General features: G+C 46.6%; 1 protein-coding gene and 1 non-coding gene across 5 annotated transcripts in view; both read left to right on the plus strand.

Annotated features, from left to right (window-relative positions):
• The window catches only part of MED27 (mediator complex subunit 27), a 188,240-nt gene that overhangs the window by 141,289 nt on the left and 30,501 nt on the right, over window positions 1-16,450 (plus strand). The window lies entirely within an intron of this gene.
• LOC141571465 (U6 spliceosomal RNA) lies at window positions 7,268-7,374 on the plus strand. Its single transcript, XR_012496193.1, has one exon. It is a non-coding gene; the product is annotated as a U6 spliceosomal RNA (small nuclear RNA).

Genomic DNA, 16,450 nt, shown 5'->3' on the forward strand with positions numbered 1-16,450 from the left:
CTCTTCAAAAATCCTTTGTAATATGGGGGGACCTTTTTCTAAACACAGATAAAAACACTTACCTTTCTATCCCCCCTCATTCTTGAATTAGATTTTTAGTTAAAACTACATGGTGACAGCCTTTGTGTCAGCTTTTCAGGTGATTACTTGTTGGTCCTGCTTATTTTACAGAGCATCCAGATTTCTCCAGCTCTTCCCATTACAGAGATGGGAGGTCTGTCAGAATTTGAGCGCAGGGGTGTGGTTGGGTTTTGCCCTAAAGGTAACTTTCACTGAGGATGTCCTCCCATGTCGCTGGTTACACCTTCCCAATCTTCTTTACAGATTCCTCTTCCCAGCACGCGGCGTGGATCTCGTCCGTGCTCTGTCTGCTCGAACGCCCTAGGTGATCTCATCCATGACACCCCGGGTTTTCAATATGTGCTGTTTGCCGCGGACGCCCGAGGGTACGTCCTAGTCCGGGCCTCTCCTGGACGGCACTTCAAACCCGTCTGCCTGTTGATGTCTCCACAGTTTCCGCATTTGCTGCTGTGTCAGTAAATGACACCTCTGGGCCTCCCATTACCTGGAACAGAGGCCCTGGATCGCCCCTCCTCTTCTTTATCTCGTACGTCACAACCAATCCACTGGCAAGTTCTGGGGCTTCTTGGAGGTGTATCCAGAATCCACTCACTTCTCACCACCTCCAGCCCACACCCCCGTTCAAGCTGCCACTCTCCTCACCTGGGTCATCGCAGCGTCCTCCCACCTGGCCCCTCTGCTGCTTCCACTGCACCTCTGTAGTCTTTGTACACACTGCAGCTGGAACACTATTTTTCACCGTCGCTCGTCTGCCCAGAAGCCTCTCCTAGCTTCCCATCGTACCTAGAGGCCTCCTTATGGTGGTCTAGGCCCTGTGTCACCTGTCCCCTGCCTTCCACACTGCTGTAGCCCCATCTCCTGTCCCTTCCCCTGCACTCACCCCCACCCCCCTACACCACACCCCCGGCTACACTGGCCTCCTCACTGCTTCGAGGGCACAGCAGGCCTGCTCCTGCTTTAGCGCCTTTGCAGCTACCGGGGCCTCTGTCCCTGGCTGTCCCCTTCACGTCCTGCAGGCTCCTAGACCTGCCCTGATCACACTTGAAAACAGCACCGGCTCTACCCCCGGCCACTCTGCCCCTCACGAGCTGCATTGTTCTTCATTTGGCATGTTATGCATTAGCTTCTATCGGTCTCCACCCACTAGAATGCGAGCCCTGTGGAGGCAGAGGCTTGCTTTGGGTCACTGCAGTACCCCAGGGCCTAGGACAGTGCGAGTGCCCAGGCGACATCCGTGAGATGGATGAGCTTGCTCTTCTGCAGGGCGATCGCCCCCCAGCCTCTGAGGCAGGTGCTGCCACGGATGCGCCCAGCCAGCAAGTAGTAGCACTGAGGCTTAGCCTCTGCGAGTTGGATCCAGAGCTGTGTTCTCTCTGCTCTGTGACTTGGCCTTCCCTTTCTGGGTGCTTCTGAGCCAGCCCCAAATCTCTAAGACGTGCCCTGTGCCTTAGAAGCCTCACTGCCTTGATTTTGTTCATGGTTTCGTTGAATACTTTCCATGCCTGGTTTCCATGGGGCTTGTGCCCGTCAGAAAAGATAAAAGGACAGTCAGCGCCTGCCTGGTCCCTGCTGGTCTACTCTCAGCCTCGGGCACCTCTGCTGGACTGTGAGTTCCCCAGCAAAATGCAATCTTGTCCAATTCTTTCTGGTTCCTTGTCGTGTTTCCAGGCCTGAGAGCTGTGCCCAGGACAAAGGAAGCACTCTGTTAATGGCCGTTGAATGAACGAAGGAGGCACAGATAGTGCTGCTAGAGTTCGAGTTCTGTGTCGTCGTTTAATTCAGCAGACTCAGTGCTGCCCTGGGAGGCCCCACGCCGGGTTCAGAGTTGCTAGATTTGCGGGTGTTTGTCGGAAATGTCAGCAACACCCAGAGCTAAGGGAGTGACGGGGGGGGTCAGGGTATCTGACTCCCCTGATGGAGTGGGGTGGTGTTCACACCTCGAGAAACCCACTGCTGCCTCGTGAAAATCCAGACTCCAGGAGAAACCACAACTGTATCTTCAGGAAAGGGGTGAGGTTTCAGGAAGCTGGCCGAAGGGCGTTCTAAGCAGGGAGAAATCGGAGTGAAAGGTGAGACTTGTCTTTTGATGCTAAAACAGTATGCCCCTGCCATAATGAATAGAATTCTAATATAATTGCCACCAGTTCATATGCCTGCCATGTGGTTGGAACTCTGTTTGGCCCATTAATAATATGCTTATTGATTTGATTTTCACACCGAGCCCTCAATGCAAAATGTTAGCACCATCTTATAGAGAACACTGGATTCAGAAGGTTAACTAACTCGCTCAAGGTCGCATTAAGCAGTGGAGATGGGATTTGAAGCGAGATCCAGGAAGTGCCAAAATCCTGGTCTCTTCTGTCATCCTGTCCAGAAAAAGGCCACAGGATCGAGGAAATGCAAGAAGCCACCAGTACATAAGGGACCTGGGGGAAATGCACTGAAACGAGTCAAGTTTTCTTTAAAACCTCCTTTACAGAATAATGGTTTTGATAACGTTTAATGTGGGTAGGAAATGCTTTCTGAATATACTTCTGACTTTCCCAGTTCTATTTTCTTCTTTCACACAGGCTTTATCAAGTGATTGTTTTGTTGATAAATTTAGTGTGCAGTTGGGACTTAAACGTAGATTGTCCCTACCCTCAGAGGGAGAGAGGATTTTATGGTTTCCATTCATTCTCATTAAAATCAGAACATTTGCATCTTAACTTTTACATCTTGTTCCAGGAATTTTAAGCAGGCTGATTGTATGGAAGTGGGTCGTATTAATTGCAAATGGGCTAGACATCTGTTCACTGACACGGAATGATTTTTTTAGCTCTATTTTGGTTTTCTATATGATCTACCAGAGTGATTAGGGAAGGGCTGTCGGTGACGCTGTTACAAAGGCCAGGATTTTCAGAGACTTTACAATGTAACCATAAAAATGAATTTAAGAGTAAATCTCGGGAAGTTCTTGAACTGGAAGCAATTAGATATCCTCGAGTTGGTAGATTTTTATCCACAGTCTGGCAGGGAGCCGTTTTCTTTCTCGGAGCCTCTGTTGGTTTGCTGCAGTGAGCCCAAGACAAGTGGGCTCCATTCTCTGGGGTGAGGGAGGGAGAAGCTGTATCGCTGTCTGTTTCTAGCTGCAGGGAGTAAGTGGGCAGCGAATGAGGTTAGGTGTAGTACCGTGTTTCCCCGAAACAAGACCTAACTGGAAAATAAGCCCTAGCATGATTTTTCAGGACAACACCCCCTGAATATAAGCCCTAATGTGTCTTTTGGAGCAACAATTAATATAAGACCCGGTCTTATTTTCGGGGAAACGTGGTATCAGCTGAAGAAATAGGATGCAGGCTGCTGGTGCGTGGTTGAATGGGCAGGTTCTTTCTTTCCGGATACTGCTATGACGTGTTTCCCAACATGGATTTCTTGGACACTAGTGTCAGGGAGTTGGTAAGCACTGTAGTTTAGGAAGCACTCCCTGACTGCTTAAACACAGCCAAGCAGGTTCCTTTATTGCCGTCCTTTTCAGAGCCTTTCATATGCCGATGTGCAGCGCGAATCTTTAAGAGACGCATAATGTACAGTTTCACAGTGCGTGGAATACACTTTGGGACATGTTCTCATGGAGAACTTCTCCAGAACGTATTTTAAAATTAGGAACTGAAGAAGCGAATCGATGCCGTCTTGGTCAGACAGTTTAAGGTGGAGTCTCAGTTCCTTGGGGTGGTTGCCTCAGCCATCTTGCCACTTGGAATCTTTCAGGTTCTGACGTTGTTCAGCGTTTCGCATTCCAAGCCATTAGTGCCACTGGCTCAGTTGGGGGGGGGGACATATATCCATACATGCCTGTACTTGACGAAGAGAGGAAGGTGATAGATGACGTAGCAGCAGTGATTAGGGAGGGATAAGGAAAACACGTAAAAGAGAAAAGAGCTCCTGCCTGAGCAGCTTCCTGCTCCGTACCAGCAACCGAGAGGGTCGCAGGCAGTATTTGTTGAATGAATAAATTGGTAGGTGCTTGAGGCCTTTGCAAAACATATATCTAATGTTGATACACCATCAGATTCTGTTTCAGTGTAGTTGCCAAATGTATATAATCTCTCACACCTTAAAACACACGAACTTTTCTTTTCCTGCAAATAACAGGTGTCCTTTTCATACAGAAATACCTCCTGTGTGCTGCTTTGCCACATAGCAGGTGCTCCTGGGAGTATACGTGTGTTGCCCCAAAAATAAGACCGGGTCTTATATTAATTTTTGCTCCAAAAGACACATTAGGGCGTATTTTCATTTTTTTCATGTACAACAATCTACATTTATTCAAATATAGTCATGTCATCTTCCGGAACGTTGTCATAATGTACTAAATGCGTCGGTCTGGCTGACAGTCTTAACTGGGGCTTATTTTCAGGGTAGGTCTTAGTTTCGGGGAAACACAGTATTGTAGGACTAGGAATGGATTTGAACCAATTGATTGAAACCTTGGAACCAGTGACAGAAAACTGTCACATGTAAGGGGTGATGTCTGCTGCCATGGAATTGAGCAAAGCTGGTTGACTCATGAGAGGGGTGAGGCTGCAGTTTGAACGTATGACCTTGACCTCATTGACAGATGTTCCTGACGCACCCGCATATGATGGGGGTGCAGTACCTGTCTGACCGCTGAAACCTTTCTGCCAATGTTGCTTTCCCGGTTCCTCCCCCCTTCTGCAGAGTATGGCTTGTTACCCAAAGGAAGGATCCCTCGCTCCCCTGTAATATGGGAAAATCATTTAGAGCACTTAATTTGTGTTGACTCTTTATTGGTGCACTACTGTAATTAAGTTAGATTAATGAAAGGTAAATTCCAGTCTATACATGAAAAAAAATCTCTTGTAAAGATCCTAATTAGTATGTGTGTTTATTTAGCCTCTCATGGTTTAATTGCATCCCATCTTGCTATTTACAAACAGGCATCATTAAAGAATAATGAGTGTGTGAGGAGCATTAATACTCGCAGCAGATGAGGTAACTGGAGGTTGGAGGGGAAGCCTGCTGGTTTCATATTATTTTCCAGTGAAGGAGAATGTGAAATCATCCTGTGAGCCAGCCCACGAGGGGAGGCCAGAGCACACATGCAAGGCAGCAGCTCGTCCTCTGGCTGCGAGAGTTGGGCTGCTTTTCACTCGTTGCTGCAGTGTAATCTGTACAGGTGAACACACACGCTCACAGTTGTCTGCGACCTTAGCTGGAGAGGTTGAGGTTGAAGCTTTCTTTTCAGCCCTGCATCGCAGGACAACTGCCCTGCAAATCCGTGAGAACTTCCTAGGACGCTGAAAATGCCACTCAAGTGTGGACTTTCCTCGTGCAGCTCAGCTCCAGTCTCTTCTGCAGCCTTTGAAAACCATCCCAATGTAAAGTCAGCTGACCAGGAGGTTCATGGTGTTTCACCGGCACCCCCAGTATCGCATTCCCGTTTGCATTACGTCATTTGCAGCCGTTCCTTGACGTTACGAAGCAATGTTTTCTTCTTTAGGTGGACGCTTGATCCTTTCTATTCTGTTCTAACCTGGTTTAAGGGTAGTAAAGCTGAGATCCAAGTGGGACAGTGATGAAGCGAAAGGAAAAGGAGCAGCCCAGCAGCGCCCGGTGGTGACAATACATTCCTGTCGTTTGTTGTGTGAGTCTCTGATTCTTGGTATGAAATAAGCATTTCTCATTAGTGAGGAGCAGAGTGGACGCGCAGCGGTGGTAAATCTCAGTGTCCTGCATTCCTGGCCGCAGAACACTTGAGGAATAAGGCTCTTAAATGCCAGCGCCTCAGTTTCCCCTTCTGGCCTGGTTATCACTGCAAACAGTTTGTGAATGGATTTTATACACATGCAAATTGCTGCCATGCAAACTATATTAAATGCCCTAGATTTCTCTAGGCATTCCTGGTGAGTTGAAGTCCAGGGTTTAATTTCTTTAAAATCGAGTTATAGGAATTCACAGTTTGCAGTACATTTCTTCAAACGAACTAGTTTAATTTTAAGCTACCCTAAATAGAAGCCCAGAAAAATTAAGTTTTTCAGTGTTGTAACTACTGCATGTTTTTAAGGGCACAGCTCGCTGCATCATCAAACACAGAGGACCAACCGGGCGTGCGTGCGTGTGTGTGTGTGTGTGTGTGTGTGTCTTTTGCTGTTGTTAACTTGCAACTGTTCCTTTTTCAGCTCACAGAACTGTGGGGCATATTTTCCCATTCATATTAATTGGATTTTAAAGTGACCTTGTCCATGTATTGATTTGAATTAAAATTTTCTACATCAAGGTCAAGTTGGCACACGTCCTACAGTGGAAATATTAAAAAGCCAAGAGGTATCTAACAGGGTGTCGACAGGAGAAGTTGAGATGTAACAGGGCCAGGTTGGCCACAGAGGGCACCGTGGCACCATTCTGGTGGAGGTGCACGTGGCAGGTATGTGTGGGGATCACCTTGGCCAGGATTTGAATCTCCTCGCACCTCTTTAGGAGAAGAGCGCCCCTAAGCCCCTCAGCCGGGCTAATGCTGCTCAGGTGCATGGGTTCAAAATGAGGTTTCAGCTGACCTGGCCGCCTGGAAAAAGGGCCTGTTATGACCATTCATAAACGTGAACTGTCTAGCCAAGACCTCAGCTGTGAGGCCTGGTCTCCGAACTGCCCATTTAGCATCTCTGCATGTAGATGTTTCCACAGCACCTTAGAGTTAATAAAAGGAGAATGGTTCCCTTCCTCTCCACTTTTCCCCTCTTCTGTTTCATCTCATCTCAGTAAGTAGCAAAACCATCTACCTGGTGGTGCTCAAGCCAGACACCTAGAACCACGTTAGCTCCCGCTTTTCTCAGCTCACGTCTCGTCTGTAGCAGATCACGTCGACTGCATCCTAAAGCCATCGGCTTCTCACTTCTGCTGTCATCCCCCTCGTGAAGCTGGTGGGTTGCGTTCCCAGGGCCACACCACTATGTATGTGGCAGAGGCAGAATATGAACTTGGGTCTCTCGGGCTCCGAAGCCCTGGGACTTGCCCCTGCGCCGTGCTACCTTTCCCCTGTGACGAGGGGACTGAAGGGAGTAACCCAGCTGGACCACGGATGGAGTACTTGTCAGGTTTTTGGTTTTGGGCGGGTTTTGTTTTTGTTTTTGTTTTTTTAATTAAAATGTATTGGGGTGACAATGGTTAGTCAAATTACATAGGTTTCATGCTCGCTTTGGCAGCACATATACTAAAGTTGGAACAATACAGAGAAGATTAGCATGGCCCCTGCGCAAGGATGACACGCAAATTCGTGAAGCGTTCCATATTTTTAGATGATATGGGAACATTTGTGACAACATGGATGGGTCTTGAGAGTATGATGCTAAGTGAAATAAGTCAGACAGAAAGTCAGAGAACCATATGATTTCACTGATATGTGGTATATAAACCAAAAACAACAAAAGAACAAGACAAACAAATGAGAAATAAAAACTCATAGACACAGACAATAGTTTAGTGGTTGCCAGAGGGTAAGGGGTCGGGGGGTGGGGGGTGGGAGACGAGGGTAAAGGGGGATCGAATATATGGTGATGGAAGGAGAACTGACTCTGGGTGGTGCACACACAATGGGATTTATAGATGATGTAATACAGAATTGTACACCTGAAATCTATGTAATTTTACTAGCAATTTGTCACCCCAATAAATTTTAAAAAATCACATAGGTTTCAAGTGTACAATTCCGTAATATATCATCTCTCTCTATATAGATGTATATATTGCATTCTGTGCTCACCACCCAGAGTCAGTGCTCCTTCCATCACTATGTTTTTGCTCCCTTTTACCCTCATTTACCACCCCCGCCCCCTTATTCTCTGGTAACCACTAAATTATTATCTGTGTCTATGAGATTGTGTTACTTTGTCTTTTCCTTTGTTGCCTTCAGTTTTATATCCCACATATCAGTGAAATCATATGGTTCTCTTCTTTTTCTATGTGACTTATTTCACTCAGCATAATAATCTCAAGATTCAGCCATTTTGTCACATACGGCAGTATTTCATCTTTTCTTATGGCAGAGTAGTATTCCATGGTGTATAGATACTACATCTTCTTTATCCAATCATCCATCAAAGGACACTTTGGTTGTTTCCATGTCTTGGCCACTAAATAAAGCTGCAATGAATATTGGAGCACATAATATCTTTATGAATAAATGTTTTCATATTTTTTTCGGTAGATACCCAGGAGAGGGAATGCTGGGTCATATGGTAACTCTATTCTTAATTTTTTGAGGAACCGCCACACTGCCTTCCATAGCGGCTGCACCAGTCTGCATTCCCACCAACAGTGTATGAGGGTTCCTTTATCTCCACGGCCTCTCCAACACTTGTTATTATTTGTCTTGTATCAATAAGCCATTCTAGCTAGTGTGAGGTGATAGATATCTCATTGTGCTAAGCACTTCACGTCTGGTGGAATTTCCTCCTCACAGTAGCCTTACCCTGGGTTCACAGGCACTGAAACTGGGGCTTATTAGGCCAAGTCACATAGCCAGGAAGGGGCAGAGCCAACATCTAAACTCAGGTCTGTTTTTCTCCCAGGGTCCAGGCTCTCTTGCCTTGCTGGCAAGTTGATTTTCTGACCTGTTGGTAGACAGAACCTGAAGTCAGCTTATCTGCCTCATTTTTCCTAGGTCTTTGTCAAAAAGAAAAATGTAACTCAGCTCTTGGGGCTGTACCAACTTTGTATGTCAAATCTAGTCCCTATGTGAGAGCTGCTTTATTTTTCCTTTCACATGTTGCATTGCATTGCATTTTGTCATCACAGGAACAGCTGATCGATCCCGTTGAGCAAAGTGAGTCCTCCGCCCGCAAGAACATCCGGTTTCTCTTTGACAATCCTTGGTGTGACCTCTTGGTTCCCAAGTCATGTAGCCCCCTTTCCTTTCCACGACCTGGTTACTGTCCAGCCCTGTGCAGTAATGGTGGCCGCCTCTTCCAGGCCACGACAGCCAGCTCATCTTCTCCACCTCAGCTTCGCCCGAGTGTCAGCCTTCCAGGGCTGGTCTGTCTCACTTTTCTCTTGGCTATATCCAGTTTTACAGTTTTCCTGGAAAGAAGCAACGGCCAGTTTCCCTTGGTACCCCTTAAGTTTCCACTTCCCCTTGCTGCCGCAGCTTCTCAGTGCCTGCTGCTTAGAGAAAATTCTCCCAGCCTCATTGTCAGGACGACACATACGAGGGATGGTAAAAAAATATGGTGAATGTTTAAATAAAAAAAAAATATATTACAGTAAAAGACACATTGCCATTAATCCCCCTCAAAATACTCATCCTCCCTTCAAACACACTAACCCCATCGTTCTTGCCGCTTTCTGAAGCAGTTCTGGAAGTTCAGTTTCATGAGTGTCTTTACTTCATCCTCCATCCTGACAACACTCCGTGTCACACATCGCTTCTGGTATGGAAATTTCTGTCAAAAACATTACAGTGTGTCCCCCTATCCACCTTATTCACCTGATCTGGCAACGGGCGACCTCTGGCTCTTCCCAAAGTCAAAATGATTCAGGACATCGAGGCAGCCACGACTCGATGGCTATTAAAGCTACTAAAGACGCTCACGAAAGAGGACTTCCGGAACTGCTTCAGAAAGTGGCAAGAATGATGGGATAAGTGTATTCAAAGCGACGGGGAGCATTTTGAGGGGATTAATGGCAATGTGTCTTTACTGTAATAATTTTTTCATTTAAACATTCACCGTATTTTGTGACCACACCTCGTCCTAGCAGCTGTGCAGAATACAGAGTGCTAACTTTTTAAAGAACATTAAAGACGAAGCAAGTGCTCTACTGGCATCTTCTAGGTGGGTCCGGAGTGTGAGTCTAAGGCCATTGGTGAGAGAGACGGGAGTCTTGCAAAGCAAGGTTTTGAGCTGCTTACCAGAGACCCGGAGAAGATGGCTGGGCAGGTGGAGGGTTAGATGCCCCCAGGCTCCACGGTTACCATTTCTTGTGATATAGCGACACTGGTGCGGTCGTGGGCCAGGCATGAGAGGGGGAATAGCAGGAGGCAGGCTTCTGACTCTGCACAGAAAAGCAGTGACCTTCCACTCAGATCTTTGAAACCTCAGCTTTCTTCTATTAAGAATGGAAATAAGACACCTGCCTGGGCTGCATCCCGGGCTTCTTAGACAGATGGAGAGTGCTGCAGCTTCGGGGGCGTGCCCCTGGCCTCGTCATAAGGCCAAGGGCAAATCTGTGTTATTCTGGGGAAGACCCCCCAGGAGTCAGGGAAGGCCTGGGTGGCTCGGAACACTTTCCAGGACCACCTCTTGGAGGAGTGTTCCACGGGACGCCATCTGGGGAGTGCTCAGCTGAACAACCACCTCTACCTTTCAGAACGTGTGCTACACTGAGCAGGCGCCGAACCCCGCTTTTTCTCATGGTGCCAGACAGCTCAGGGATGCAGCCCCCCTCCCTGAACTTTCTCAAGGACACATGAGCCCCACATGCTGGCTCACCAATGTGCCCCTTTTATTTCATCATGTCAGTTTCATCGCCTCCTTCAAGCTAGGAGCCATATTTGATACTCTGAACCTCTCTGGGCTTCAGTTTACCCCTTTAAAACGGGGAGAGTTGGGTAAAATAATTTTTTAAATCCTTTCCAGCTCTTAAGTTATACGATTCTCTGAATCAGTGTCCTCACCCAGTGCTTCCTGTAGCACAAACCATTATTCAATAAATAAATGCTTATTGGGATCATTCACTTTATCTTTTGCTTTGTCTGGAATTAGTACAAAGAAGAAGGTTCTTAGTACTGCACGGAAGGAAACCTCTTCCTAAACTTCTGTAGATGTGCCTCTCTGCCTCTCCCTTCCTGCCCCCACCTTTCTAACTGCACTTTGAAAAACAATGCTTAACGTACCCCAAACCCCTTCAGGGTACCTACATCTTGGACTTTTCTGTACCTGGGAAATAACACTTGTGGATGGCTGTGTGGTTGGCCTCTTTGTTCTTTAACATACCCCGTCCCCGAAGCAGAGCTCAGCCATGCAGCCTTTGTCCGAATGACGACTGCTGGGCTGCCTTTATGCCTCCCACACACGGGCTTTACGCCGCCTCGGGCCTGCGCCCGTGCTCCTGGGTTCCTCGTGCACATAAGCTTTGGGTCAGCTCACGGCCCCGGATCCTAGATGCAGATTGCGCTCGACTTCAAGTGCCTGTCCCCGTGCACAAGCCCCGGCGGAACAAGTTTCAGGTGATGAGCGTCTCTCACCTGCTCAGCTCACCTGCCGACCAGTGTAGACAACATCCCCACTGCCGGATGTGCTACGTGTGCGTTCCATAGCATGTGGCGGCAGAGCGGAACTCAGTGTTTTTGCCGTTGTCCTCACCTTTGCTCCCCCTTTGCCTTCCCTGCCTGTGACTTGCCAAGTGAACTAGAAGTCCTTTGACTGGACTGCAGCGTGGCAGGCAGCTGCTGTAAGACCAGATAGAGAAGACCACCGATGGCAGCCCCAGCTGCCCAGAACGTCGCGGGCCCTGACAAGCACTTGTAGGCACACGTGCCCGGAAGGTGTGACGGCGGCTGGGCGGCCCAGCGGCTTCCTTTTCAAGTTCACCTTAGTTCCTGCTGACGAAGCCTGGTGCTCCCTTGGACTCTTCAGAACTGGCCGCTGAACACTCACGGGGACAGATGCAGGAGGACTGTTGAGTGAGCTCTTTGGAAATGTGCTGCTCAGGATAGAAGAAGTGTTACCTTGGCAACAGCAAGCCTGCTTCATTACCAGATGGCATTAGCTTTATTTGTGGGATCCCGTCGCAGTTGCCAAGAACCGACCTGGAGCCCCTGTCACTGGGCGCTGTGCCTGTGAGCATGGCCCGCGGTGGCTAGTTTGCAAGACGGTGTCCATTGGCCTGTATGTGAGGCCATGTCAGTTTACCAGAACTCCAAGGTCATTACAACCTAGTGCATCAGATACATGAGAACCTGAGTCATTGTAGAGTGGTGTGAGGGCTGGAAAGAATGTTGGAGAACATGGGTTAAGCTCTCTCGATGGCTGAACTTGAGTGCTCACACTGACCTGTCCACCACACCACACTCTGAAGAGAAACAGAGGCCGACAGCTGTTGCATTGCGTTTTACACCACACACACCCACAGCCACATGTGTCACAGATCAGCTCAGTTAATTTCCTCAACAGGCCTCTCTGCGTTTCATAGCTGAGTAAACAGGCACAAGAGGTTATTTAACTTGCCCTTGGACACGCTGCACTGAAGTGGTAGGTGTGGGACTGAAGCCCAGTTCACTTGACCTTCGCTCCAAATGGCTTCCTTTGGGAGTTGGGGGCGTCTGGTTAGATCAGCCCACATGGTGGCTTCTGTCTTTCCCCAAACTGCCCTGACCTCCAGGCTTGCAAACTTTCTTCTCAGCAGTTGTTTTTGCACCAGGAAGCACATTTTTGTTCCTACCTCAGGGCCCAGCACAACTGTCAGCCACTGTCTGCAACTTCGCTTTAACCCCAGGTGTGACAGCAGAAAAGTAAATGAACATAAGTGGCAAGCCCACTGTGTCGGAGACACCCGTTCCAGCTTTGATGTTGACTGACTCCCAGTCGTCTCACTCTGTGAAGTCCTGACAAGAGTTTGGGCAGAGTTGCCACAGAGACCGTACTTATTCTGTGCCAGGCGCAATACCACAGCCTTCTCAGTGCGTGGTCTCAGTGGTTCCTCCTAGCCGTGCTGAGATGGGGCTGTCATCCTCTCCATTAGTGGACGGGAGGCAAGTGCTATGCAGAGAAGGCAGGTCAGAACCTGGGCCAACCTGTCCAGTAGCAGAGCCAAGACCTGATTCCCAAGCCTCAAAATGTTAGGCTTCAAATTTGCATATATAGTTTCATTACTGACCGTGTTACAATTTCAAAAGGTGTAATTATGTGTATGTTCAACTTACATGAGCACCAGGGTCCTTTCTAGCTCTGTAAAAATATAGGAATGAACAGATTTGTAGAGCTTTATGGTTTTGAAAGACAAAAGTAAACCAGAGCGAGACTTCACCACACTGTCCATAAACTGCTATAGCCCAGTACAGGCACAAGCCATTGGGGAGGTGGGGGAGATGTATGTTACGTGTATTATAAGAAAAAAAATGGAAAGGAAAAGATTCACCCTAATTCAGATTCATAAAACTAAAAAAATGTTATAACTGATCAAAAGTTACTTGCCCTTCTTGCCCTGATTGTGGTCTTAAAATACCATTTCCCACTGAAAATACCCAGGGCTGCTTGAGGAAATGACCTCAGGCAGGAATTGTGTAAGACAGCCTGGAATATCAGATACCAGATAGCAAGGAAGCCATCAGAGACCAGGATTAAGACGAAAAGACTCCCCATCAAGGAGAGGCCACCAGCACAGACAGGACGATTTGAGTAAGAAAATAATTGCATCAGACAGAAACACATCAAATATGTTTACATCTATGAGTTTATAATAATGTTAGGGGAAGAAAAACGAATCTCATCTATATTGGAAGAGAACTAGTGAACCAATGCATTGTTTTGAAAACTGGTAAAGAAAAAGAATTGAGCATTTATCTTGCCTTTCCTATATAATAAAGTCTGCCACTGGGTAACCAGATAGTAGATGAGGGGAAGTTTTTCTCTCTAAAAGCATTCCAGCTAGTAAAAGACGGAATGATCGCATTGGAAAAAGAGGGCCTGTAACCCTCGTTCATTTATGGGTCAGCAGCGGCCAACGTCACACCGAGACGCCCCACCTCACATGCCTCCAATGGACAGACCATCACACCACTCGTGAAGTATTCTGGACAAAAGAGAAAAATCAAGCCTGAATCCCATCTAATTACCAGTTTGAGGAAGCAGAGTAAGGATGTTCATGTAAAGTACACCATGCAGAGGCTATCAGCAAAATCCAGGTGTGGAAAACTCCAGGGTAAAAAAGACCCAGTTTCGTCAACCGGTCAAATGTGGGGAGGGACTAGAGGCTGGGAGACCTTTCGTTTAGGAAAGATTTATGAGACAGACAGCCAATCACATTGTGTGTGCCATGTTCCTGTCCTGACGTAAGCCAGCTTTAAAATGTAGCATTTATGAAGCTGTTGGAAATTCGAACACTAACTGGACTGTAGCTTTGATAATATTGGAGAATTTTTTGGTTTTTAGATGTGGGTTGTCATCATGGTTCATTTTCAGAGCCCTTATCTTTTTGAGATGCAGGCTGAAATATTTACACATGAAATGCTACCATGGCTGTTACTGGTTTCAAAATAATTGCAGCTGGGGTGAAGCAAGATTTACTAAGAGGTGTAACTGTTCAAGTTGGGATGGGTCCATGGGGGTTTTTATACTATTTCATTTATTTTTGTATGTTTTTTATTTCTTCCATAGTAAAAGACTTCAAGGAATCAATTAAGTTGGTACTTCTGAAGGGGCTGGGTTTTATTTTCTCTTACTTTGATTTAACGGCACCTATGGCTGGCAAGAGCGAAACGAAATGGGTGGGTTCATACCTTTCTGATTGGCATGGCCCTGTGGTGAGCACTTGGGTAGACTGTATCAAAAACCAGCAGATATTTGTACTGTTCGCCCCAGTCATCACAGTTCTGCAGATCTGTCCTCAAGAACTAATCCCAAATGTAGGGAAAGCTTCGTGAACAATAGTGTACATTGCAGCCATATTTATATTAGGGAAAACACGAAAGCAACTAATGTCCAAAAAGCAGGAGAAATTATAGTGTATCCACTGAGTAGAACGCCATGCAGTATGGAATGCTAGTTTTGAAGACTGCAAAGCAATACAGAACGATGCTTATTCATAACTTTAAATAAAAATTTGATTTGAAATTATATGTGGCTTCAATTATAAACATGTTAGAAGTTCAAAAACCATAAATCTTTGTTAGTAAAAAGAAAGGAAGTACCCCAACATGTTAATGGTGATTATCTTGGAATGACTTTGAACAATTATTTTCTTCCTTTTTCTCTAATTTTAGATTTTTCCATCTAATAGTAAGCATTATTACTAATACTTTTTAATATTAGTTTAAAATACCAAAATTCACTTTAAAAAAAACAAATATAAAATTTCTAGTATCCGTAGTGTGTTTTATTCTGAATTCCATCTTAAGAAACTTGAGAAAACACTAAGGCAATTTATCAGTTCATTAAAGTCAGCCAGACTTCGGTTTTTTAAGGACACAATTGCTTAGTTATCTGTGTTTATGAGCAAAGACAGTTAAACTATGCGGCTAAAAACAGTGACCCTGTGGCGCCTACTGAGAGGTTGTTAATTTCAGTGCTGATAATTACAAAATTGTAGCTGGATTCCTTTCCCCCACTTGCTTCCGATAAAGTGCAGGTAAACTAGAGACAGATGTGCTGTTCCTGCTTCCGTTTATTGGCGTCCTGAAAAGGTGATTCCAGTTCTGTAAGAACCGACCCTTTAGGTGTTTGTTACTTGGCATCACAATGTTTTAAAGGACTGTACATGGTTTTTTTTAATATTTTATTAAATGTAAATAAATGTATCATATCTTTTTCTTGCCCAGTTTATATCCTGTACCATTGTAGGTGTATAAATAGAGACATCAACTCAGACCTAGAAGTCGTTGAAGGAATGTTCACTGGTAACAGACTAATCAATGAAAGAGGCAGGTTGTTACTGAGAACAATCAATTGAAAAACCGCAAGGAATTGGGGACATAAGGACAGGACAGTTGAGGTGGCCTCCCCAGAAACAGACAGCTGTTGGGGTCGGAGGCTCTGGTCGCACTTAGACCAGCAAGGCTCCTTTTCAGCTAATTCTGTGATGTCAGAGCCTCAGTGGAACAGTGGACCCTGGGCCTTGGACGGGGCCTGTGCCAAGCCTCCTCCTAGGGTGTCATCTAGGAAAGGGGAAGAGGCTTGGCAAACGATAGGCAGGGTTACCTGCGCCCCAGAGGCAAGGACGGTGCTGTTTCTCGTGTTGGCGCTGAGCCTGACTCAGCACGCACGGCGCGTTCTTTTCTCCCTGGCAGGTATGAAACTGCACTTTTCTAGGTGGGGTTTGTTTTTCGTTTTTAATCCATAATATGGACTTCAAGTTCTAAAACAATAAAAGCACTTAAACGTATTTCCAGGATCATGTTCCTGTTTGGAGATCAAATCCCGTTGCTGTCCATTTACCTTCAGAAGGTATTTGGTGTGGCTTCTGCACCTCTCCCGGCTGTTACAAATCCATGGTTCCGCCAGGGCTTCCTTGGTGCCGGCCTCTGACCTCTCTGTTGAGCGCGCCGTCAGCCGCGGGGGCGCGTAGGGAGGGCCATGGCGTCACACGAGCGCAGATGTGCTGCTTCTCTCCCGGAGCGCCAGAGTCATAGCCAGCCTTCGATTGAGACAGAAAAACAAAG

This window comes from Rhinolophus sinicus, chromosome 16 (genome assembly GCF_057876585.1).
Source record: "Rhinolophus sinicus isolate RSI-liver-muscle chromosome 16, RSI-T2T, whole genome shotgun sequence".
Classification (NCBI taxonomy): Eukaryota; Metazoa; Chordata; class Mammalia; order Chiroptera; family Rhinolophidae; genus Rhinolophus; species Rhinolophus sinicus.